General features: G+C 35.5%; 1 long non-coding RNA gene across 1 annotated transcript; it reads right to left on the bottom strand.

Moving 5' to 3' along the window:
* Positions 1–646: 646 nt before the first annotated feature.
* LOC121110667 lies at positions 647–24,257 on the bottom strand. The gene is made up of 3 exons (XR_005859502.1): positions 24,125–24,257; positions 3,428–3,510; positions 647–1,761 (listed from the first exon to the last, which is right to left on the bottom strand). It is a non-coding gene; the product is annotated as an uncharacterized LOC121110667 (long non-coding RNA).
* Positions 24,258–24,524: the final 267 nt, after the last annotated feature.

Raw genomic sequence — 24,524 nt, 5'->3', positions numbered from 1 at the left:
CTGATCTATAGACATCCAGACCAAACTTGCTTGGGGAATTCCCTGAGCACTTGAAATTCTTTGTAGTGTTCATGCTTCGAATTGCACTGGTGAAGCAGGTAGAGGTCCAGATGCTGCATGAACAACTACTGTTTAAACAGTCATCAGATTAGTCTGTTACAAGGCCTGATCCATTAGAGTGTGCACCTACTATTACCATGTACCGTGGTACAATCCTGCTTGAGTGCGTCATTGTGCACTCGGGTATTTCAAAGATGTACTGCCCTGCTTATTCATATTGCATATAGTTTAGTTCTGGAATCAACTAACCAGTAATCTTGCTTAATAGCAGAGTGGGAGGGTGTATTATTATGATTTCCAAGAAAGCCGGAAAGCCGGAAATGTATCTAGTTGTGCTTTAATACGTCACTGACATATGCAATATTAAAATGAAACCATACTATTCGTAGGATGCTTACATGCAGGGAGGGTTATATCAGATGTTCTAGCTGCAGTCTAAAATCAGTTAATCTGTTCTGATAATGACAATTAATATGTTATGTCTTATGGAAGAAGCAGTCTAGTTGCATCATCATGCAGTCCATCCAAAGAATGAATATTAAATATGTATCAATCTGGTAAAAGACACCACATTATCAATGGAGACTTTTATTTCCATTTGTAAGACAGATATGTTTGGTTCTTCTCAGAATTACAACAGTGTTCTAATTCTTGTTATTTAAAGAGAAAAAGAAACAGAGAAAGGGAAAACAACAACAGTAGAACAGTAGAAAGTATTCCAGCAGCAAATATCATATAGAAATGCAGTACAATAATGAAAGCACTTTGTAAAATCAACCGCCACAGGAAGAAGGAAATAGCTTTTATGTTTGCAGCATTTACATACCTCTGTTTGTGTCTAGTCAACAGTAATATATTGCTCCAAACCCTGTTTATATGACTTGCTTTTTCATCTGGTGGCAAGCTTTATGCTTTCCTAAAATCTTACCTCAGTTATGGAGATTTGACATCTGTAGAAGACCATATACAAGGGCTGTTCCAAAAGTAATGCCTCTTATCTTATTATGTTGGCCCCTGATGCCAGAATTGGATGTTGGTGAGATGGCAGTAGAGGCTGAACATTCTCACCAATATTCCATTATATTTTGCAATTACATGCAATAGATGGCAATTTGACAAAATGGTATCTGACACAGAAGGGTATGTGAAGCAAAGATGTGTAATTGAATTCCTTTGTGCAGAAAAAATTGCACCTGTTGATGTTTACTGACACTTGCTGAACATTTATGGAGACCAAAGAGAGGATGTGAGCACAGTGAGGCAGTGGGTGGTGTGTTTCAGCAGTCGTGGCGGTGACATAAAAGACAAGCTACCTTTCAGCAGCCATGAAGATTTATATGAACATATTACTTAACAGTTCTCCAGTAAAATGAACCAGTATTCTTTAACTTCAGCATGACAAACATGCCATACAGATCAGTTAAAGTATCTCACATGCTCCTATGAACTTGTGGTTCAGTGATCATTTGGTATGCTCTTGATTACCATCTACTGAAGCTTTCAAAAGTCTATTACTTCCTGGAAGACTTTGTCTGGCTTTCCAGGTCTTTGAAGACAAATAACAATCTTCAACAAATCAAAAGTTTTCTGTTGATTGGGGATCATGTCTTCAACTCATCAGGCTGGTTGTCAGCTAGTAAGCTACTAAAAGATCTGATGTCTCTCAAGGGGGTTCCTAGAAGAACTACTGAAAAAATAGGTCTGCTGAGAAGAAAAAAAAAATGGGGAAAAATCAATTGTAGGAAAGCAGTACAAAATTTATGTGTTATGCATATATGATTCCACTGAGGAACTTTTGTGTTATTCTTGACTAAATTAGAATAATATTACTTTGCTAATTGATTGAGTTGCAGTCACTAACTGAAATGAAAAATATTGATTTCTTCATTATAACAGGCTTTTATATGGTCAGGCACAATGTAATCTACTAAAGTGAATGCAAGATAAAGCCCCAGGCATAAACATATTCCAGTATTTAAAAATGTATGAAAGATTAGGTACAGCTTTTAAGGATTTCCTGGTATTACTTAAATTCCAGACAGTGTCTGGCTGTTTTTCATGTACAATAAACCTATCCTATTGATAGATAATAAAAAGTAACGTGATCCAAAACAGGTGTCATTATTTGGCAAAAGATATGTCTGAAGTAGATAAGCTTTGTTGTTAATGAATATTTTATTATTGAACTGTGTTTTTTTCAGATGTCTATTATGTAGTTTGCTCTGAAAGTAATGCCTCCTAGTTATCTGCATGAACACTACAACAGATACAAACAGCACAACTGCAGTATTTGAAAGACCAAATTCTCAGTCATAGCTATGCATTTTTACCAACAATGAACAAAAGCCTGCATGCTGTGCTCCTACAAATCTGCACAAGCAGAGGTAACCCACTCTCACTATTGCCACTGCTGAAACACACACCCACTGCTTCACTGCACTCACATCCTCTGTTTGGTCTCCATATATGTTCAGCAAGCATTGATGAATGTCAGTGGGTGCATGGAAAAATTCAGCGACACAATTTTGCATCACACACTTCTATATCAGATGACATTTTATCAGACTACCCCTCTACTGCCATCTGTCACATATAATTACAGAATGTAACTGAATATTGGTGGGAAGGTTCAACCTCTGTTGCCATACCACCAACATCTACCTCTAACGTTGTGGGACAACATAAAAAATTAGGAGGCTTTACTTTCAGAGCATCCCTCTGTATTAAAGTAGACAAAAAGTAGGTGAATATTCTAAGTTACTTTATTTCTTATAAGAGAAAAAAATTCTTTGTATTTATTCAATTAATGGCAGTCAGTGTTTAGTTCATTCAAAGTCAAATGACCACTGACAATCAAGAAAGAATTTTTGAGCATATAAATGTAAAGAAAGTGTTATAAAAAGATATCTAAAAGGCCAGGAAAATATTTCAATGAATTCACTACCATACATGTGCTCCTTTTATTATAAAGCAAGTAGTTATCACTGAAAAAAAAGCCCAGATAAATGTTTTCCTAATGTGTGGAGACATTTTATTTATTAAATTCCTGTTTTGCTTATTTATAATTGAATTCCAATTTCCTTTTTTAATAAAGGTGACAAAAGTAATGAGTAAATGTAGACAATTCTTTAGATAAGAATAAAGATCTTCATTCTTTATTTGCAACCAGTAGAAATTCAGAAGTTAAGTATCTGAATAAATGAATATTAAATGGCATAATTGCTTAAATAAACAGATATAAAACATAAAGATGGCAACAACTTTTATCAGCTAATGAAGAACAGCATTTCTTTGAGAAATACCTTAATTAGAAAACAAAATATTAAAATTGATTATTTAAATCTGAATTGACTGTCTCCTTACTTACATCAATCTACTCCACAATGAGATCTCCAGAGGAATAAATTAAAAAGCCCAGAGCGCTGCCCAGTAAGCTGCTGCAACCAGTATCTGTAGGATCAGAAGTGAGTTACGTAAATTTCCATTCATGAACAAATGAAAGATCAGTAATGCTTGCTGTTGAGAAGTTATTTATTAAGGGATGAAGAGGGTATGAAAAGGTGAACAGGTGAGCAGGAAGGAATTCTCTTTCATCCCAGGACATAAGACAAAGGTAAGAAATGTTTCACTGAATTGAAGATTTCTTTGAAACATTAGGTACATCAATTTCTTATCTTCTTCTACCAAGTATATTCAAAAAAAGCCATAATATAGATAAAATACTGTCCAAAATACCTGATTTTCAGGCTCTTTCACTGTCTTAATTTTTGTCATTTAAAGCCAAGATCAGAAAGAAAACCATTTAAAATTTTCAAGAGGAAATGAAAAACAATTATTTACTTTTTTAGAAAGACATGCACTTATGCAATTACTTCCATCTTTGACCAAGTCTACATAGATTTTCTTTAATTATCAGTAAGCAATCCTGATATAAGTGTTTCTGCTGGAAAAGAAAATGAGGAAAAAAGAAAAGTCCACTTTGCTAGTCTTTAACTGTCAAGGAAATAAAGTGTAAAACACTGCATCGCCTGCTAAGACTAAGGAAAGAATTTCTGATGTCAGAATGCTACAGTACAAGCTGATGAACTACTACTAGGCAAGAAATACCTAAGATGCTTAAATGTACTTAATAAATGTAGTTCTCATGCTGCAGTGCTGATGTCTACAAATTAGATATATCCAAAGTGTCTGAATTTTATGATAACTGGATACTTTAACATTATAGAAATGGAGACACTATTCTTATATTTATAAGGTACGTGAATTAATGAGAAGCTGAAATAACTCCAACTGCTCCAAGGAAAGAAAAGGAAGACAAGGAAGAAACAATCAAGAGATTAATTTAGAAATGTCTGTTTTAAGGTAGGATAAATTGAAGGTATAGTTTACATCAAGGCTTATTTAAGCTCCTCTCCTCAGTTTGTTTTTTTGTTTTTGTTTTTTTCCTGGCAAAAGAAGTATTAGATGAGATGAAATGGCAAACACTGAGTCCTGTCTTCTTTCTCCTAATGTTAAAAGTAACAATTTCAATGTTGTGTTTGCAGTAACATGTCTGATATATACTGAGTAAAATGGTTAGATACAGAAAGTGATGATGTAAGCCTCTACATGACAAAAAATTTACATACCTACTTATGGTCACGTATCAGAATTCTTGGAAGATAAAATAAAGAGATGTTGTATAAGTGCAAGGTTGTTGTGGGTTTTTTTGTTTGTTTGTTTTTGTTTATCTTTCCTACTCTCAAGATGGAAAAAAAAGAGATCAAATATTAAGTAGGGAAATGGTAGAAGTACATGGGAAGTGTTAAACTACTGGATTTCTTTCTTAAACTGTTCTAGTTCTTTGGATACTCACAAACCTGTTTATAATTGCTTATTTTACATCAGGTTTTCGGGATATTAAGAAGTAAATACTCTGCATATGAAGAATCTGAAAGTTGATAGAAGTTGAATGTTTCTTGCAAAAGCGTCATTTCATTCAGATAACTTAAAAAGCAAACAAACAAAAAAATCCCCTTGTGCTAAGCATCTTAACCTTGGGAAGATTATCCAAAACTCAAAGCCTTCTGAGCTTCATTCATGGCTAATTACAGGATGAAGATTCTACATCATCTGGTTTGGACAGATTCTGTAGCAATTTTCATTTCAGTAACAGTTAAAAATTTAAGTACTGAATTTAATTTATATAAGAATTCTATTTCATTCTATTCGTAAAGAATAACAGGCAAAATAAAGCACAAACTCCCCAAAGCATCCTCTTCTTCAGACTATGCAATCCCAATTTCCTCAGCCACTCCTCATAAGACTTGTGCCTCAGATTCCTCACCAGCTTCCTTGCCCTTATCTGGACATACTCCAGGGCCTTGACATCTTTCTTGTACTGAGGGACCCAAAAATGAACACAGTACTCAAGATGCAGACTCACAAATGCTGAGTACAGAGGGATGATCAGTTTTCTGCTCCTGCTGGCAACACTATTTCTGATCCAAGCCAGGATGCCATTGGTCTTAGCTGCCTTGGCACACCGCTGGCTCACATACAACTGAGCATCGATCAACACCCACAAGTTCATTTCTTCTAAACAGTCTTCTAGCCACTCTGCCCCAAGCCTGCAGCATTGCCTGTGTTCCTTGTGGCCAAAGTGCAAGATCTGGCACTTGATCTAGTTGAACTTCATCCCATTTGTCTCAGCCCAGCTATCCAGCCTGTCCAGGTCTCTCAGTAGGGCCTTCCTACCCAAGGCAGATTGTCACTTCCAGCCAACTCGGTGTAATCTGCAAACTTACTGAGGGTGTACTCAGTCTCCTTATCTTCCTTACATTAGTTAATGATTTGCCTAGTTAAGAAAAGTAAAGTACACTAATAAAGACAGGTAACATAATGAAAAATGAAAAAAAAGTACAATTTCTTTAAATACTGTTCAGCTGAAACAGACTTCTGTGAATTTAGTGAGTTAGGAAGAAAGTTCTTAAATGGGACATGTTCTGTAGATGGCTGTGTCTGTGGTAATAGGGGGAAGGCTGCACTCGCCATACAAGAAGGGAGAGACGGTGAAATGAGAACAGAAGGAATTTGATTCAGACTTATGAGACATTAAGCTTCTTATTGCTGTTACCTCAATGCCAACTTCTTCTACTAAAAGCATGACATAAATCCACAAATAACATTTAAATGCTTGATTGCAATCTATGCTAATTATCTGACTGTACTAGGCACATAGTTTCTCAGAATTGTTGAATAAACTTTCTTTTTTATCCATATATCTAAAAAGCATGTTACATCTATATCTTATTGTTTTATATATCTCTTTTATATTTTATCATAAAGAGTTCATTTCCCACTTCAATTTTTTTTTCTAAAGAATAAGAATTTTTTGTTGTAGTACCATTTCCTGACAAATGCTTACATAGCACTGAACTTTATTCTTCCAAGCTTGGTTTTCATAATTCAAGAAGACCATTTGAATATAATTTTTCATTTTAAAATCCTTTATCCTGCTTTGTTAGGATTTTCTTCAGCTTAAGAAACGTTTGCTTTGCTTTGCTTCACTCTTTTATTTATGTCCTTCAAAGTATTCTCTTCACTGACTTTTCTATTGCAGCAGTGTTACTGGCAAATTTTTGTAGTAAGCTTTTTATGGCAGTTTGGTATTCTAATATGAATTTTCTTTATCTGGCTGTAACCAGGACCTCATTCTCAAGTTCTTCCTCAAGACCTATTATCCAAAGCTCAAGAGAGTAGGGGTTTAAATAGCTCTAAACGTGTGATTACTGAAAACTGCACTTCCAATTCTTGTGTTGGTTTATGTGCATATTTTTCTATGGATTTTATTTATTTGAAGTATGTGTATTGTGATTAAGTCTAAATTAATTAATTTTAAGTCAATATAATAAAATCAGTAAGATGAGTCTTATTTAAGCATTAAGTCAGGAAATTAATGATATTAGCCAGATATTTAGGAAATTCTTATTTTCTGATTCAGAAAATCACAGTCCTTTTTGTTAAAAATGTTTTTTGCTGTCATTAAATCTTGTTTAAATCAGTCAAATATAGTTACACTATTCACCACAAAGAACAAATTTTTACCTAATGTGTGCATCTTAACCACAGTAACAATTATAATGACTCCTCTAGAGGTACAAAACTCAACTCCATTTATATTATAGACTTTCACAGAATTCTCTTGCTGAATACAAATTTGGCACAGCTTAGTTACACCACATATCTAAGAAAGACATCATAAGTGTGAGTCTCAAGACTCAAGACTTTCTAAGATGAAACTCAGGACACACTGAAGAAAATGTTAATAAAATAATATTTTACTATTGCATGGAAATATGTATATTAAATATTTTTAAATAAAAAATATTTGTGGAACTTGGAAAATCTTTGTGAAACCCATGCCTAAAAGTGAAGATATATTTCTGCTACAGAAAAGCCTTGAAACAGCAACAGCCTCAGCTATAAACCTTCTTTTAATGTAAGGCACATATAGAGATGGATGTAAAGGATAGTGAAGTTAGTATCAAATAAGGCCTTCAACATTAAACAAACAAACAAACAAACAAAAAACAACTCAACCTCTATTCACAGCATGAAAGAAAAAACAACTTTTAAATAAATAAATATATAAGTACACACCTAAAGCAAGTTAGACAGATATAAAATTATTTTTAAGTTCATCTCCCTGGCTTAGGGAACGGTCATTATCATAACTTGTTCTTTGTAATACAGTTTCAATTCTGGCTCCAAGCCCGGAATTATGGATGAAGTTTTGGAATATATCTCATTCTTTGTTTTTATTCCATGATAAATTATTTCCTTCTCTAAGTGTTCAAGAAAAAAGAAACGTTGGATATTGTATTGTTCTTTCAGAGAAATCTTGGAAATATCTGTTTATTTAGACCCTGAAGGTAAAATTTAGTTGTCCGGGTGAGAAACTTCAGCACTTATGACTGTTATATTTCTTAAGCTGTGTCCTCCACTTAACCTCTGTTTCTCTGAAACCCCTTGACTTCTCAAGAAGAAAAATAATGTGTGTAACGGTTTCAGTTTATTATCTTATATCTCCCTATTCTGTTCCTACGCATATATAGAAACCTTTTTTCCCCTCCTTTTCCCTGTCTTTCAAATGAATGGTGAAAATCACACTATCCCAAAGAAACTTCATAGTTACAGGATTCCTTTAGCTGAAAGGTGAAAAGCTGTTCAGCCTTCCTCTGAACTATTTTACTTTTCTCTTACATAATAAAAAATTGAAGCACATGCTGTGCACATCATTAGGATGCTTTGGAAGTGTGAATTTGCAGTTAGGACAAATAAAAACTGTATGATTCCTAAGCTGTCCCTAGTAATGATAAAGATCTAGAAATTCATACGGGATTACATTGTTTATATACATAAATCTGGTATATCTGCTCATCCAGAGTTGATTGACAGAATTAGTTCTACTTTGCAGAGGAATATAGAAACCCTCTAAGAAAACAAACTCACTGTGATAGCATATATGATACGCTGTTAACATGTATCATATAAGAAGTGCATTTCTGGTTAAGTATTCATGAAGCAAAGCAGTGCTTCACAAAAGGTATCTTCCATATCTCAGTATAAGGAAACCAGTATACACGCGTGAAAATCGTAGTGTACTAGAAAAACAAAGTATGATACTAACAGAGAAATAAAGCACAGATCAGGGTGAACTAACATAATAAATGTTAGTTTCTTACTCTTACTCAGCTATGAGTTGACTTGAATATTTTCAACCATCTAATTTTCACAGACCAAACTTCACTTTAATGTGAGTACATATAATTTCACTTAATGCGATGCTGTGGATCCTGATTTTTGCACTGATTAGCAAATTTCCCCTAAACTTTTTCATAGACATAAGAGATGTGTATTTTCACTTGTACAACCAAATCTTGGAGTGAACCAGCAGTTTTGCCCTTTTTACATGAAGATGAAGGATGTCTGAATGTTCTACCTTAATACGCTGTGCACAGTGCAATGTAATTTTTCAGATCAGTACAGGGAAGAAGAATTGTTCAGGGCAGCTAAAATAATCATGAACCTTTAATAACACCCTTTTGAAGATGTGAATTTTAAAAGAAAAAATCAATCATGAAATTGAATGAAACATAATTCTATAGAAACAATCAATAATCATATAGTAGTGCCATCAGCATTTTATTTTATATTATTTATTTATTGCAAGGGTGCACAAGGATTGAAAGTAGCTACATTTGGGGGCTATATAATGACTAATACTGTTCTTAAAAGAAATCAATATCCATGTGTTTTATAGCTCAATAACTGTTGATTACAGGCTAAGTGACACAGAGGTAAAACTAGTAACTTAACACATACACACTATCAACTCTGTGCTATTGACAGGTTGAATAAATAGCAAGTATTTCTTCAGTGCCTTTATTTATGGTCTCATCTAGTAGCTACAAACTCAATACATCTGTCCAAAGTGTTCCTATCCCTCAGTCACCTTATAGAATCACCAAAAGAATCACCAAATGGAAAAGACCCACAGGATCACCCAGTCCAAACATCACCCATCACTAATGGTTCTCACTAAACCATGACCCTCAACACAACAGCCAAATGTTCCTTGAACACCTCCAGGGTCAGTGACTCGACCACCTCGCTGGGCAGCCCATTCCAGTGCCTGACCACCCTTTCAGAGAAGTAGTATTTCCTAACGTCCAGCCTGAATCTTCCCTGGCGCAGCTTGAAGCCATTCCCTCTAGTCCTATCACTAGTCACACGAGAGAAGAGGCTGACCCCCAACTCACTACAACCTCCCTTCAGGTAGTTATAGAGGTCTCCCCTGAGCCTCCTCTTCTCTAGACTGAACAATCCCAGCTCCTTCGGCCGCTCCTCATAAGGCCTGTGCTCCAGACCCCTCACCAGCTTTGTTGCCCTCCTCTGAACACGCTCCAGGGCCTTGATGTCTTTCTTGCAGTGAGGGGCCCAAAACTGGACACATTACTGAAGGTGCGGCCTCACTAGTGCTGAGTACAGGGGGATAATTACTTCCCTGTTTCTGCTGGCAACACTATTTCTATTACAAGCCAGGATGTCACTGGCCTTCTTGGCCACCTGGGCACACTGCTGGCTCATGTTCAGTTGAGCATCAGTCAATACCCCCAGGTCCATTTCCTCTACGCAGTCTTCCAGCCACTCTGCCCCTCTAAGCCTGTAGCGTTGCCTGGGGTTATTGTGGCCAAAGTGCAGGACCCAGCATTTGGTCTTGTTGAACCTCATCCCATTGGCTTCAGCCCAGCTATCCAGCCTGTCCAGATCCCTCTGTAGGGCCTCGCTACCCTCAGGCAGATTGACACTTCCAGCCAACTTGGTGTCATCTGTGAACTTACTGAGGGTACACTCAATGCCCTCATCCAGGTCATCAATAAAGATATTGAAGAGGACATGCCCCAGCACCGACCCTTGGGAAGCACTACTCATGACCAGTTGCCAGCTGGATTTAACTCCATTCACCACCACGCTCTGGGCCCAGCCCTCCAGCCACTTCCTTACCCAGCCAAGAGTGTACCTGTCCAAGCCATGGACTGCCAGCTTCTGTAGGAGAATACTGTGGGAGACAGTGTCAAAGGCTTTGCTGAAGTCTAGGTAGACCACATCAACAGCTTTTCCCTCGTCCACCAGACGGGTCACTAGATCATAGAAGGAGATCAGGTTGGTGAAGTAGGACCTGCCCTTTGTGAACCCATGTTGGCTAGGCCTGATCCCCCGGTTGTCCAGCACATGCCACATAATCTCCATCAAGACAATCTGCTCCATAACCTTCCCCGGCACCGTGGTCACGCTAACAGGCCTGTAGTTCCCTGGATCATCCTTGCAACCGTTCTTGTAGATGGGAGTCATGCTGGCAAGCCTCCAGTCTTCTGAGACCTCATCAGTCAACAAGGAGCGCTGATAGATGGTAGAAAGTGGTGTGGCTATCACATCTGCCAGTTCCCTCAGCACTCTCGGGTGAATCTCATCTGGCCCCATGGACTTGTGGCAGTCCAGTTTTAGTAGTAGGTCTCTGACTGTGTCCTCCTGAATCGTGGGGGGTTTAGTCTGCTCCCCAGACAAGACTACCAGGTCAGAGAGTCGAGTACCCTGACAATAACTGGTCTGACTTTTGAAGACAGATGTAAAGAAGGCATTCAGAACCTCTGCCTTTTCCTTATTCTCAGTGGTCACATTCCCAGCCTCATCCAGTAAAGAATGGAGATTCTTCCTGGTCCTCCTCTTACTGTTGATTACTTGTAAAAGAGTTTCTTGTTCCTTTTTACCCCAGCAGCCAGGGTGAGTTCCAGCTGGGCTTTTGCCTTTCTGATTTTCTCCCTGCACATCTTAACAACTTTGTATTCTCGAGTTGCCTGTCCCTTCTTCCACAGGAGGTAGATTCTCTTTTTCTCCTGGAGTCTCAAGAATAGCTCCCTATTCATCCATGCCAGTCTTCTTCCACACCGGCTCATTTTGCAGCTCAGGGGGACAGCCTGCTCCTGTGCCTTTAAGACTTCCTTCTTGAAGAGCGCCCACCCATCTTGGACCCCTTTACTCTCTAAGACTGAATCCCAGGGGACTCCCTCTACTAGTCTTCTGAACAATTCAAAGTCTGCCTTCTGGAAGTCCAAGGTAGCAGTTTTGCTGTTCCCCCTCCTGGCTCCACCAAGAATTGAGAACTCTACCATGTCATGGTCACTCTATCCTAGACAGCCCCTGGACTCCACATCTCCCACTAGACCTTCTCTGTTTGTGAACAGCAGGTCTAACAGGGCAGCTCCTCTCGCAGGCTCTCCCTCACCAGCTGCATCACGGAGTTATCCTCCATATACTCCAGAAGTACATATACTTTAAGATACTTTACATTTAGGAACAGAGGCTGCATGACTAGTTTCAGCTGTGACATGCTAAGTTTTATCTTATTTCAACTGCATGCTTTGAACTTCTGTAACTCATTTGTTCATAGAATTACATCAAAGTGAAATCACAGTGGTTCTTCAGAGTATGATCAGTTTTCAACTAAACAGAATGTTCTGATCCTGTCACACAAAGCACCTCATATGTGATTGGGCCATACTGTGCTCTTCCTGCATGTGCTTAATCTGTTGTTAGGATGAAAGGAATCTAGCACCCAGGCCAGGCCTCACCTGGGAATTGAAATCTGTAAAAAATTATTGCTGGACAACTTTTAGCAAAAATCAATTTTCTTACAAGCTTCTAGGTAAAATTTATAATTCAGTGCAATCCCCAGTATATACCACTTGACATTTCAACAACTTTAGTCACTATTTAGAGCAAAATGTAGGCTAATTGACTTCACTCATACCTCTAAAATGAAGATAACTATAATGAGATTTTTTATAAGCATATTTGTTAGTGTGTAGTGTTTAATTACTAAAAAGCTTCGAGAGAGTGCATAAAAAGTAATACAGTTTGCAACCTGATGTTGCTTCATGCCTCAAACTTTATGCACAGATGATTCCATATAAATAAGGGAAACAGTTTAATTCAACCCTACATTTGAAGTCTCCTAACAAGTGACTATCTCAGAATAACAGGTGTTGAGAAAAATAGCAGTAAAACCATTTGAATTGTATGGAATGCATTCATCATTTACACAAAGTTGTCAGAATGCTGCTTTGTTATCATTTGTTGGCTTGTTTCATAATCTCTTTCTACCATCAGACATGCCATTTAATATAGCAAATAAGTAAAGAAAATATACATTAATTACAGTATAGTTGCGTATCATGTCTAGGAGCTGTCTCTTATATTTATCTTTATTTTTTATTTATATTTGATACACAGATCTTGACAGCCTGATAGAGTCAACCCTTAATTCACCAATTCTTACTAGTGCAGACCTATCACTTTTTTAATACTATATGGCAAGAAAATATTAAATCCTATGGGAAAGCAGCTCTCAAATAGTTTCTCTCTCCGTGTTCACCCCAGTTCAGTTCTTATTTCAGTAACTTTCTCACTAGGCTCCTTCTTAGTACTTCTGTCCTTGTAGTAAATTCTTTAGGAAACAGTGCTGGTCAGCAGAAACTTCTGAATGTCAAGTCTTCCACGCTATCAATATCTACATTAAAATACACCTTTTCATAGAAATGAGGTTTATGTCAAAAAAGCCAAGTCATTTGCAGCTACAAAAATAATCTTTCTAGGCAAAATAAGGCAGAGTCCTCTATAAGTTAACCCATATTAAAAACAGATTAATCTGAGGTGCTGCTTTACATATTAATACAAATCACTGCAAAGCAGAGAACACCATGTTTCCTATATGTTCACAGAATGAATCAAGCTGATTGCATTTTACTCACTACTTAAATTGTTTTCATCCTTGCTAGGCTACTGTAACTCCTTTTAGAAAAATACATATTTAGTAACCATCATCCCCACACTTTAATAATTGTTCTGTAATGGTCATATCAGTTCAATTGCAGAATAATTAATTTTATAAGCAGCAAAAAACTTCCTTTCTATGTGCTCATATGTGTGTTTTAGTATTTCTCTCCATTATTTTAAGTCCCTATGTAACTTTTACAGAACTGTTTATCACTATCATTTTTTATGACATTTTTTGTGAGTACTTGAAAAAAAAATTTCAAAACTAATAATTAGGTGCAGTTGTTGAAAGTGCTTTTGTAACTAAGATTAAAAAACAATGAGGTGATAAAATAAAATGATAGGAAAAAAACAAATTGAGAAAATGGCTTTTAATATTTCCATATTTCTAATTAAAATGGTTAGCATTGTTTTTATTCATTTAGTTACCTATATTTGTGCGTGTTGCAGTTTTTGGTCTATTTAGAAGCTGTTGAGCTGTTTTTGTCAAGAGCAAGTGACACAGTTAAGCTGCAGGTTTGTTTTCTGCATTTTGATTCATAATTTCTCTTTTATTACTTCAAAACAATATATTGAATAACAGGTATAATCCTTTGGTGCAGAGGTTGCAATAAAGCTGTTCACTTACATTTCTGAATAGTACAAGACACCAGCTCCTCTACTTCTTGCTGTCCTCCTCACCTCACAAGTCCAGAGTTGCTGGCTGCAGACATGTAAGTACTCTCAACCTGTATGGGCATTGACTTTGAAAGCTTAAAGGGTAGTTAACTCTTTTTGTCATTGTGGTGGGAAAGAATATCCAGATCTTCTTTGGCATTTGTCTAAATACCAGTAATTACACAAAAGCTGAACTGAATCACTACTACTTTTATTTGGCCTGCTAACCTAGGTAAAAATGTTCAGATACTGCTCGTGTACTAGAGACATCTATATGCATATATGCACAGAACAACTGCAAAAGGAAAAATTATTAGGGGGTAAAGGTCTTAATGACAATTTTTTTTGCCTTACTCCTGAGTGGTCCCAGTATATAAGGAATTAGTGTGCTTTTAGGACAGAGTCTAAGGAATTGGGAGGAACCTTAGTGGGTAATATGTTTAAAAGATGGTTTAGGGAAGTTGTCATTTGTTATATCTCTTTATGAAATATTTCTCTGAATGAAAATAAAATTTTGTTAGATTCAATGCAAATATCATAAATATTTTTAAATAAAGTATAAGACCTTATAATCACACTGGAAGTTTTTATCACTAAAAGATCCTATTTCCTTACATATATAAAAATACAAAAATATGTTGTATGAAAAAAACCCTATAATTAATACCTTGTGTCTTCATGAAAAACTTCATTATTAGTCTCATTCCAGTTTTTATTGCAAATGTATTCTTCATTGGTTGTAATACTGTGATCTACTTATGTATTATAGCTTGACTTAGTTTCTGTTCCTCCCAAATCAGAAAAAGGAACTTCAAATCAAGTGAACAATTCACTTGTAAATCCAAGTGGTCAATGCTTCATGAACTTTATTTTTTTCTTCCTACTGTGGCCCTGTTATTCTGTTTGGTTTATGTTTGTTTGCTTTTTTTTTTTTTTTTCCCTCCCAATTACTTCATTTATTCACTCATAATATTATGTAAAATATCCCATTTTAGTGACTTGAAAATGTAGGTGAAAATTCATGTCCCTGACTTTCAGGAACTGATTTAGACAATTATATTGTGTTGTTTCTTTTTTAAATGCATTAATATTCTTTTTTCCCTGAAGAAAAAAAAACCCAACAATCAGTCAGTGCTCAAAACTGAGATAAAGAAGGACAGTCCTGTTCATTTCATATCTTTTCTAAACATACTCTTATTACTGTCTAGTTCACTATGAAGGTTATTTTATGAAAGTCACTTCCTTCAATTACTTCTGCTTTGTTAAAAGCTGACTATACCTAAATACGTGTGTTCGTTGGTTTCTCATCAACCAGATGCAAATTTTTCAGTGAACTATGAATGTCTTTTGCTATGTGTATTACTTAAAGCAAGTGCCCTGTAAATCAAACAGAGGGTTTGAATCAGGGTAGCAAATCACATTTTTTTCTCTTTGAATGTACATTAGTTTTTATTATTCATTTTTTTTTTTTTACCCCCTAGACTGTTAATTTACCATGCCATATCTTCTTCCCTGTCCTCAGAGGATTATTTAATAAATGTAGAATTTACAATCAATATTATCAGCAAAGTTCTTTACCTACAGCTACTAAACACAGTTCAACATTGTCTGCTGCCAATTGAGTTCAGTGTTTTCTCATATAGAAATTTATATTTTAAAATTATTTTGGGATATTACTTCTCTATCCAAAAAAAAGGTATTATTAAAAAAGAATAGTAAAGACTGTTGATTGCTTCACTGCATTAAAACTAGATTGTTGGTATTAATCAAAGAGTAGTATATGATCCATTAGCTGTGAAAGGCTTTAAATAATTGATTTGCAGCATGGGGGATTAACACAAAATCTCATTAACCAGGAAAGTTTGCTATAGTTTTCACTTAAGTTGAACTCACACTTTAGTAACTTCTTGATAGGGAATAAAGATATAGCTATCTCAACTAAAGCTCATTACTGTTAGTATTACCTCTGCCATATTATGTACCTATGATGTTTTTCTAGATGAATGAAAATCTGACATCATAACTAATCATAACAAACCTATGCTGTATGGTAGATAGATATTTTCTGATGTAAATACTTGTTTGAGGCTACAGATTATGTACATTAGATCAACTCTACTATTTATTGACTATGAAGTTCAGAATCTTTTTTTAAATTAATAGTGAGGTCAAGTCTCACGAATTAAACAGAATTTGACTTGGATGTTTAACTAAAATGAGAGAGGGCAAGGTATGTGAGGGTGTTCACTGAAAGATACTGTAAGATAAATTTTCCTCACTTACACAACTATTCTCTTTTTGCTACAAAGCTCATTTCTTTGAAACCATAAGGAAAATGTGACAAAACTGACCTCCTTTCAAAAAAAATCAGAAGTTCTATTATAAAGATTAAAAAGAAACTTGGAAAAAAAAATATGTGATATGTAATAACACTACTTAGCGGTAATTGCTGTTACAATACTGCCTGTTACAGCTTCAATCTAAGGTAAACTTGGATAATGAAAACGTCTATTAAAAAAAAAAAGTGAGAGAGAGAAAAAGAGACTAGTATTTTTATAAAAGTGTACTTATCAAAGACTGCTTTTAATTTTACCAGGAGCCTCTATGAAAACATCTCACAAGTCTCCATAATATGCAAGCTTAGTTTTATTTATCATCTTGTTGCTTATATTTGGCATTATTAGATACTTAATAAAGATATCCATAAAAAGAAATATTGTAAAGGACAATTAGAAAATTATTTATAGAACTGTTTTAATTCCAAGTACTGGTATATGCCCTGAATTAGCTTTTACATCTATCGTAGAGTTTTTACCTACCAAACAACAACAACAAAAAAGATTTTCACATCAATACACATCCTAGCTTTTTTGTTTACAAGTTATTATTACCTTATTAAATGTAGCTGCTTCTCCTTTCCACATCCTTGCTAAACTTTATCCTCAATGTCCTTTCCCCAGTCAAACAAACCAATGGCAGACTGGTACTGAACTTGTTCACAAGTGTATGGAATTAAACTGCCTGGTCTTCTTTACTGATTTTTTTCTCCCCAGTTCTCCATACCTTTAGATTTGCAATGTCTTTTATATTTTAATGAGAAATTGAAAAGGAATGGGGTGGAAAGGGATGGAATGGAATAAGATGGAGCAGAATTGAGTGGAGTGGAGTAGAATAGAAGTAGAAATGAATAGAATACTTCGGTTGAGTTAGAAGGGACCATCAAAGATCAAGTTCACCTCTCTAGGAAACCTGAACACCCTCACAATAAAGACATTTTTCCTAATCTGGCCTTGAACACCCTCTGGCATAGCTTTCTTCAGTCATGGTACTCCAGTTATATGAGTCATCCCACCATGTTTCCATTATAGCAATAAGATTTCATACACTGGTATAGAAGTACTTCAGCTGGGCTTTCAGCTTCATTACCTTCTTGGATAAGCCCTCCCAAAGACCTTTGGGAAAAATTGAGGTCTTCCCCTGCTGCTTCCAATATAGGCAGTGTTCCCTGATTCTTCTCTGTTCCTCAGCTTGCTGCCTACTATATTCATTATAAGATGCAGCAGGTTGAGGGCCCCTGCTATCACCTCGTCCCTCTAACTTATGCTATCTTACACCTAAAGGGGAATGGAAGTGATAGTGATCCTGTCAGATCTAAACCAACCATAGTTTATTGCAGCTGTGGTAGCAGTTGACTAGCAGACAAGTAACTGTTGTGTACAATTGTTGTAGGTAAAATTTAGTTTACATTAATTAAAAAAAAAAATGTATACATTAAACTGTTAGTGACTATCAAATTTAAAAAAAAAAAGTTGAAAATTGCAGGTGCAAGATAATGTCTAAGGTGCAGTGTGTAATGTTGTGAATCAGGTAGAACTGGATTTAGATATAACTGCATGGTTACCGTGAATATTATTTTACTCAGAAGTACAAACAGGAATTGTAGTAAGAAAATAGATCAGGGATAAAAGTGCTCACTATATTGGCTTCTCCAGCCCCTCTCTCAGGATCTAAATTGGGAAAAAAGAGAATCCAGAGAAACTTAATTCTTGAAGTAATATATTCTTCATAGAATCAAGGAGCAGTTTGGGTTGGAAGAAATCTTAAAGATCATCTAATTCCAACCACCTCAAAATGTGCAGGGTTACCACCCACCAGATCAGGTTGCCCAGGGCCCCATTCTGCCTGGCCTTGAACGTCTCCAGGAAGTGGGCATTCACAACTTCTCTGAGCAACCTGTACCAGTGCCTCATCAGCCTCCAATTAAAAAATCTCCCCCCAACATCTGACCTAAACCTCCTCTCTTTTAGTTTACAGCCATTCCCCCTTGTCCTATCTCTACCTGCTCATGTAAAAAAAAAAAAAAAAAAAAAAAAAAAAAAAAAAAAAAAAAAAAAAGTCTCCTTTCTGTTAAAGTTTTCAGATCAAAAGATTGAATTTAAAATTTTAATCACCCTATAGAACAGTAAATGAAAAGACAATCAATATAAGAAAAAGAAAGTGTGTGCATTAGGCTAATATAGATTTTAAGGTTATAAGACAAAATAAATGACGAAACATACGTGTGTCTAAATTTAAATTTTAATTTCAAAGAATACTACTAGGAATTCAGTCTTCAGGAATAAAATTACATCTATTTCATCACAGATAGAAAAGGATTGTAATCTATCTAATATCTGATATCATTACTGGTAAGGCATCTGGATATGCCTAAAGTATGTATATACATCTGCTACAAATAAAATCCTACATGTAAGCTTACAAATCTATTGGCCTTTCTCCAAACACACTAGTCACTACTTTTCTACCATTTTCCTTTCAGAGGAACTTCACCTATCTTTTTATTTTGAAACATCTGCAGTTCTTATGTTTGATGGTTATTCTCATTTCTCTTGGAAAGACTAAAAATAAATGGGCTATATAGAGGTGATCTAAAATTTTGTGTAACCTTCTACTGATTTTACTCATATTCATTTTACATCATTTCTTCTGCTAAGTAATAGATGTGGGCAGGCATAGTGAAAGATTATAATCATGTTAAGTCTCTAGTTAAACAGGGGTTCTCCCAGTATTATCACAGAGCTCACTAGTTTCAAACTTGGGAAAACAGAGAATTTCTCAAAATAAACTACTTCAATAAAAGAAATGCAGCAGGCAGCAAGAACTGCTTTTCACTGCCCTCTTTATGAAGATGATGGTTAAATTGCAAAGAAATCATTGTGCTCCTCCCTGTGTTTTTTCTCATCTAAATAAACCATCATTGCTCCTCAGAGGTCATGCTTTCTCATCTTATTACCATTTGTGATATCCTCTGTGAGTGATTTATTTTGGCAGAAGACCAAACTGGCATTTATTTTTATTTTTATTTTTTTTGCAGATTAGGAATGTGCTCAAACCACTGGCATAACTGGGGATTTTAGTTACACTGTATTAAGTACTGCTATGCATGACATATAGACATTTTCATTAGTACAGATAAATTAAACTCTCTTTTCTGCTGTATCTCATTACTTACCATACCAGAATCTGGTGGGAGCCATTACATTACAGAAACATAATGAGATAAATATATTATAAAATCTGAAACAGGATGCAACCTGCACTTCTGAAGCCTTACTTTACATCTCTTCAGAGAGTTGTGATCTTTGGCCATATTTCTATTCTTATTCTTCAGTTGTTTGTGCGGTTTTACTCTCTCTGGAGAGAAAAGAAGGATAAAGCCAGTATGAGGCATCTTGCCAGGTCTCTGCAAACCTCATCTGAGAACTGCAGTTATTGGTGCATTAGCCTACAATCATTCTAAAAGTCTGATCCTGAATAAGCAACTGTCACAGTACTTGATGCCTAAATTAGATCCCACAGCTTATTGTGCTATATTTCCTAAGGACTTTCTGCTTTTGTTATTGAATATCTAATGCTTATAGTTCGAAAGGTTAGCCCTGGAGTGGTCAGATGGTTGGACTAGATGATCTCTGAAGGTCTCTTCCAACTATTCTATTCTATTCTATTCTATTCTATTCTATTCTATTCTATTCTATTCTATTCTATTCTATTCTATTCTATTCTGTTCTGTTCTGTTCTGTTCTGTGCTGTGCTGTGCTGTGCTGTGCTGTGCTTATATAAGATTATTGGCAGAGATTATTAGATTATTATTGTACCTTCAAATGATAGATGCTGCAAAAATTCTTGAGTGATTGTTGACAATAAGTTACTAGAATATTTTTTAGACTATTAAATAAGAATTATGTAGAAAAATACAACTTACAACCACGTAAAACTGTGTTTTGACAATGGACTACTGGTTTTTTTTTTGGGGGGGGGGGTTAATCTTTGTTAGAGTGTTTATATAATTCTGTATATTTTATCTGGATGCTATGTAAACCTCATTAATTTAAAACCCAGTAATGGTTCAGCACTGCAACACTTGTGATGGATTGATGATACTCCACAATCATATTGGTGAGCATATGCACGAGCATATGCTTATATGCATGAATATCCACCAACATCTGCATTTCCCAGTCAAGCATGAATTCTGATACCACCAATGACAGCATTCTGTCTGCTGCAGCTAGTAAATTGCACACTGGGCATCCTAATAATATTCAGTCTTGCTTTAAAGAATTTAAAGATTTAACAATAAATTTAAACATTTAATGAAGTCTGCAGCTTCAAAAATAAATACATGTTGAGGCAGGTATCAAGGGGATATGTTTAGACTTTTTTTTGGTGGTGCCCAGTGAATGGTGAGTTTAGTGATTGTGGGTTTATTAGGCAATGTATGGGAAAACTGACAGATAAAATTTATTCTGGATTTAAAAAAAGGGGGGGGGGGGGTGGAGACTTCTCTGAAAGTCAAATTGTCTCATCAAACAACAGCCAAGAAAACTGAAGAAATACGAAATTCATCAAAATAAATTTGTAGAGTAAAGATGCTAGTTTAGAATTTTATGCTTTGGTTATGTATGATGGACATAGATATGTTGGAACTGATCCAGAGGAGGGCCACAAAGATGATCAGAGGGCTGGAGCACCTCTGCTATGAGGACAGGCTGAGAGAGATGGGACTCTTGAGCCTGGAGAAGGCTCCTAGGAGACCTTACAGAGGCCTTTCAGTACCTGAAGGGGGCCTACAGGAAAGCTGGAGAGAGACTTATTAGAAGGGCACGTAGCAACAGGAGGAGGGGAAATGGTTTAAAACTGGAAGAGGGTAGATTTGGACTAGATAGTACGAAGAAATTCCTTACTGTGAGGGTGGTGAGACACTGGAACAGGTTGTCCAATGAGGTTGTGAATATTGCCTCCCTGGAAGCATTCAAGGCCAGGCTGGATGGGGCTTTGAACAACCTGGTCTAGAGGGAGGTATCCCTGCCTATAGCAGTAGTGTTGGAACCAGATGATCTTAAAGGTCCCTTCCAACCCAAACCATTCTATGATTCTGTGATTCTGTGATGATTCAATGAGATGGTTCAACCTCCCATTTTCATTAAATATATTGATAATTAATATAATGTCACCGAATAAAAGGTTTCTTTCCTGCCATTAAAAGGTGATGACTAAATCTATTGATTTGTATGAAGGTGTAGAAATTACATGAAAGTGATTTTCTTTAACCACTGTCAACATATCTGCTGTAGCTACTGATGGCAATTTTGTGATGGTTCATTTAAGAAAGAAACATATGTAATTATTAGAAGTCGAAGCAACTGCATCCAGCAACTTATGTTTGATTAAATATCACTGCATCACACATCAAGAAAATTTATGTGCAAAAGCTTTAACAATGTATAATGTTGTGCAAATTGTTATCAAAGCTGTGAATTTCATAAAGTCCAGGGGATTGCCAGCTTCAGGAGTTCCTTAAAAGTATTGAAGTTGGGTATGGGGAAATCGTATACTTTTGCGATGGCAATCAAGGTAAAATGCTAAAAAGATTTTATGATTTGTAGAATGCAATCTAGACATTTATGGACTCAAAAGAAAATTTTTTCCAGATGAAAAAATGGCTCACATATTTAGCGTTTTTTTTATAGATTTGAATGCTCATTTAAATGAATTAAACATGTATCTTCAAGGTGAAAATCAACTTGCCTGAATTATGTTTCAAATCTTAACAGCATTCAAAATGAAATCTAATTATGGCAAGATCAAGTTATGGCAAATAATTTCATGCATTTTTATATGTTGGCTAAGTACAGTCTTGTGAGCAGCGAAAAATATGCTTCCCAATTTGTGAAAGGAAATTGAGAATAGGTTTTGAGATTTCTGGAAGGGATCATCATTTTTTGAATATTTGTAATTCTGTTTTCAGTCAACGTAAATACATTATTTGCAAATTTTCAAATTGAATGTATAGAGTTGCAATCAGACATTCAAAACAAAGAAAAATTTGATCATCAGTCTTTACCAGACTTTTAGAAGACCTATCTCTTCCAGCTTATTGGTCAGAACTGTGTAACCATTTGGCAAATAATAGAGCTCGGTCTCTAATGATGACAGTAATCTGTCAACATTAAGGTTTCAGCATGGAAGAATATACTTTACAACTGCATTACTATCATAAGTTTATAAGTTGTAGAGTTGTATGAGTCACCTCACATTCTTTATTTCACACATAACTTTATGGCACTATCCATTCACTGTTAAAAACTATGCAAAAATAAATAAATAAGTAAATAAACTGTTAAAATGTTAAATATAACATCTAGAAAGCAGACAGAAAATGGAAAAAAATATTCATTCACATTTCTTCAGACTTAGTAATTTAAAGCAGCAAATTAGTTTTGTTGTTTATACTTAATGAAAATACAGGCCTATTATTAGAGCAAAATGTTATTTGTTCTGTATGTTTGCAAACTGGGATATTATCACTGCAATTCTAAAGAAAGCTTTTAATTTTTTCCTCATGCTGCTTTTGTATTCCTATAGTTTGATATTAAATGTAAAAACTTTTGCTTAAACCTGATCTGGGTGCTTAAACCTGATCTGATATGTTTGTAGATATGCTCTCCTTTTCTATCTACAGTTACTTTCCAAATAAAGAGAATTTAGCCACTAAACCAGTATTTCTGGTTTCCCAACAGCCTGGTTAAAGTGAGAATACTTAGGCTTAAATTGGCAGGCAGCTGAAAGGGTATCCAAGCAAAGTCAGTTTATACATTTCAGACCACCTGCATGTCCTGCACATGTGCCTACCCCTGTTCTGTATGTGAGATCTGTCATAACCAGTGTGTCCACTGCAGCTCAGCTATAGGATTTGTGACCAGAAAATCTCTTATTACTAAATGCTTTTTAGTAAACTCAGCAACTCAGATATTGTTTGATAAATTAGAGAGGATATTTTGTAAAGATGAATTAAAAAAAAATCCTAATAATGGATAAAAACTTGTTAAAGCTTTACTTGCACCAATAAAATATACATTTTAAAAATAAACAATATTTTTTAAGTCATAAATAAGTTTGTGTATTTGTGACTTCATGCGCTATGACTAGTTTGATGCTGTACCATCTCATTTTCCAGTGCACATCCAGCATTCATCAAATACCCTTCTCTCTATTCACAGTAGGTTCTTTACTTTAGTGTCTATTTATGAAGCTATTAGGATACCAATACCATAGCCGGAACAATCCCATTGACAAGACTGTTACTCTGCTATATATGGATTTTCTCCTGATCTGAGTTCTGTCAGCTATTTAGAGGTTTTTACAGAGTTCCAAATACTACAGAGGTAATGAATGACAAAATTCTTTAAAGGAGTATTGTGTTCATGGATAATCCTCAAAAACCTTCAGCAGATCCACGCCTCAGAAAGGGATAAGGGAAAAGGATAGAGAGATGGTACTAAAACAAAAAAAGAGGCAACAATCTGAGGAGAAATTTACTAATAATTTACTAATTTACTAATAATTTAATTTACTAAATAAGACATCGGAATGCAAGATGACACACTATAATACAATATAATACAATATAATTAGAATTGAAGCTAATAAATCAAATTAAATGAGAGAGACTGAAAACTGAAGGCCTTACTCTAATGCTGAGGCAAGACGTGCGGTCGGTACAAGGAGAAGGGAAGAGATCCAGTTCCCATGACTTTGCCAGGGATTTTATCTCCCCTCTGAACACAGAGACCTCTGGGGTGTGTAGTTCTTCTTCTTTTCTGGGACAGGTACCCAGAACTGGAGCATTAACTCTTTAACTCCTAGTGCACTACATGATGTTATGATGTGGAATACTGATAACCAAAAATCATAAAACCATTACAAGTTTTACTCTCTTCCCTACTGCAGTAGTTGCTATATATAATTCTGTTACTTTTTCCGTTATTTTATATATATATATATATATATATAAAATACCTGGGTGGATGTTGGTTCTAAAATATGAAGTGACATCAATCATGACAATAAGAGTGTTCAGTATTTTAATT

The sequence above is a fragment of the Gallus gallus genome, chromosome 4, assembly GCF_016699485.2.
Source record: "Gallus gallus isolate bGalGal1 chromosome 4, bGalGal1.mat.broiler.GRCg7b, whole genome shotgun sequence".
Classification (NCBI taxonomy): domain Eukaryota; kingdom Metazoa; phylum Chordata; class Aves; order Galliformes; family Phasianidae; genus Gallus; species Gallus gallus.
Note: the sequence above shows the minus strand (reverse complement) of the source record. Positions and strands in the feature narration are given on the sequence as shown.